Source organism: Aulonocara stuartgranti (genome assembly GCF_965226115.1).
Source record: "Aulonocara stuartgranti genome assembly, chromosome: 18".
Lineage (NCBI taxonomy): Eukaryota > Metazoa > Chordata > Actinopteri > Cichliformes > Cichlidae > Aulonocara > Aulonocara stuartgranti.
This window is the reverse complement of record NC_138954.1, coordinates 31,193,707-31,196,560: the sequence shown is the minus strand read 5'-3', so window position 1 is coordinate 31,196,560 and position 2,854 is coordinate 31,193,707. Positions and strand designations below refer to the sequence as shown.

The 2,854-nt window shown below is 40.3% G+C and overlaps 1 long non-coding RNA gene across 1 annotated transcript; it reads left to right on the top strand.

Annotated features, from left to right (window-relative positions):
- Positions 1 to 464: 464 nt before the first annotated feature.
- LOC309693653 lies at positions 465 to 1,524 on the top strand. Its single transcript, XR_014272688.1, has 2 exons — positions 465 to 639; positions 1,133 to 1,524. It is a non-coding gene; the product is annotated as an uncharacterized lncRNA (long non-coding RNA).
- Positions 1,525 to 2,854: the final 1,330 nt, after the last annotated feature.

The following is a 2,854-nucleotide window of genomic DNA, read 5'->3' as shown; positions in this document are numbered from 1 at the left end:
TCTAGTGAAGATGGCCAAACAGAAATCACTGGCCCTGGTGTATTGTGGATGGCATCAGCCATCAACACAGGCCCTCGTGAAATACAGGTGGCCTCAGCCAGTAACACAGTCGCTGGTGTAATGTTAATGTCCTCATCCAACCCCATGGCCCCGATGCAATGTGGATGGCCTCAGCCAGCAGCACAGGACCAGGTGTAATGTGGGTGGCATAATCTAACAACACTGGTGTAGCCCAGTGGCAAACAGATGGAATTAGAGACTGTTTATTGTAATTATTATTAATGGTGTTTTATTCTGTTCAGTTAAAAACACTCATGATTGGAGAGAGACTCTAAAGAAAAAAATCCAAATTATTTTGTATGGATCTGCATTATTTGTGTTATTCATTTATTTTTGTTTCTCAAACGTTATTTTTTGACCTGGATACTAATGCAGTCCAACCAATGGGATTGTTTGTCCCGCCTTGTTTTTTCATGTTTGGTTGCGCTGCTAAGGCTGCTTAGACCACACGCGCCATAGCTGTACCTGTGGGGAAAACGTGGTAGCTGTTGAAACAGCGAAGCTGTTGGTGTCTGCTTGATTAGCCGCCAGATTTGGATAGCCGAAGCTAGTTTTATGAATACGAAGTGCTTTGCACTGGTGAGTAACGAAACTGTTATAGCCGCTGATCGGCATCCTGAAATGTTAATGTTGTTTGCTTCAAAAAAACAAACGCTAATGGTGACGGTACTATGCAAGTAGCTAGCGAGTGTGCTAGTAGCTAGCGAGTGTGCTAAACGCTCACGCCCGTTGTTAAGCATTAGTTGAGAACTTATTAGCTGTTGTTAGGTTAAGGAAAAAACAGTATGTCTATCTGTTGTATTGAAATGTTTTATTGTGTTACTTTTTATTCATCACTGTTGTTACTTGACCGTGAGCAGAGTATATTGAGTTTGCTGCTTTTAATGAGCAGTGTGAATTGCTTTAATGATTGGTGATAGCTACATTGCCATGTAATGAAAACGTTTAGAATTTGATTTGTTGTACAACATTAGAAATTGAAACACATTTTGTTCATGATTTATACTTTAAACAGAAGTGTTAGTTAAGTGTGAACCATGTTCATTTGAAGTAATTCTGACCTCACTCTTAGGTCAGGTTTTTTGAGTTGGAGAAAGGAGCCGAGACTCCTCGGAGAACATTGGATTACAGACTTTGTGAAAATCCGCAGAAGAATAATAATTTTCCATTGCAATGGATGGCGAGCCACAGCCCATTTGGAATTGAATCTTGAAGTCTGGTTGCCTGAACTGTGGTAGGACAAAACAGTGCAAACCATACATCGATCGTGGACTGAACTCACACCAATAACTCACCAGATCACCAAACAGGCCTGATCTGGATCCTAATGACACTTTAAAAGACCCGGGTCTAACATTCTTTTCTTTTTTATTTTGGGTATCTGTGCGCGCACACACAATTTTGGTTGTTATTGTAAAGGCAATACAGTGCACAAATTTCAAATACAGTTGAACTATTGCTTCATCATTTGCAGTTGTGTTTTCATTGTGGTTACCCATCCTCTGGGCTCGTGTCGTTCCTGAAATCTTCTGATTTGCCCATTGTTTATGTTGTGGCCATTTTTGTTGAATGTTTATAAAATGCAATTTGTATTCATTTTTATTTTTTCTTTAAAGGTGTAAGAATATTCTGACCTGGTTTTGTTCTGTAAATTTGTAATTAATTTTATTGGAGAAGCTTTTGGAAAGTGATTGGTTTATTAGCTTATGGACCCTCCCATTAATCAAGAGATTAAGAGCACCCTGGATGGGTGTGGTAAAGAGGTTTTTCGTTTGCCAAATGTCAGATGGGAAGACGGGAGGGTTAGAAAATGATTTTTTGACCACTTTTGAAGTTGTTAAAGCAAATTAAGTTAACTTTCGTTTAATTTTAAGTTTTAAGAAGTTATTTGGTTGATTTTTGTTTATAATTTTGCACGAAATAAACCACATATGATTTTTAAACAATGGAGTCAGAAGTGCGTTCTAAAACAAACCTCCCGTTGCCACCCATGGCCTTTTCTTGGACTTTTTTGGTGTTTGGAAAGTAAAAGGCCGCGACATTTAAGTCAAAAAATCATTTTGACTGGCTTGGATGTCAACTTGGAAGATGGAAAAGCTTGCAAGATTGGACTTGGAAGATTGGATCTTCGCAGAATGGACTGAAAAAATGACGCAAAGTTCGTGAGTAAATGCGAAACTTTGTTTGGATCAACCGAGATGCTGAGCTGCAACTTGAAACATTTGTATTAAACAATTATCTTTTGGACCTTGTGAAACGAATTTTCTGGTTAAAATGGAGGAACAAGAAAGAGAGCTTTTTAATTTACCGTATATTCACGACCATAAGGCACACTTAAAAGTCTTAGATTTTCTTCAAAAAGTATGGCGCGCCCTATAGCGCAGTGCGCCCTGTGTGTTGTAAGGAGGACGTAGTAGAGAACACCATGAGAACGCTAAAGGGTGAAGGGTGGGCGCAACCCTGAAAATGGCAAAGAGACACGCTTATGAAGCACAGTTTAAACTGAAGGCCATCAGCTACGCGGAGGAACATGGAAATCGAGCAGCGGCGAGAGAATTTAAGATTAACGAATTGATGGTTCGCAAATGGAGGAAGCTAGAAAACAAGCTCCGGCAGGTCAAGAAAACGCAGCTGAGTTTCCGCGGACATAAGGCGAGGTGGCCCGAGTTGGAGGAAAGACTCGAGCGGTGGATCATCGAGCAAAGAACGAGCGGGAGAAGCGTTTCGACGGTCACCATTCGGCTAAAAGCAGTTTCACTTTCACTTTTTATGAAACGGTGCCATTTTTCCATCC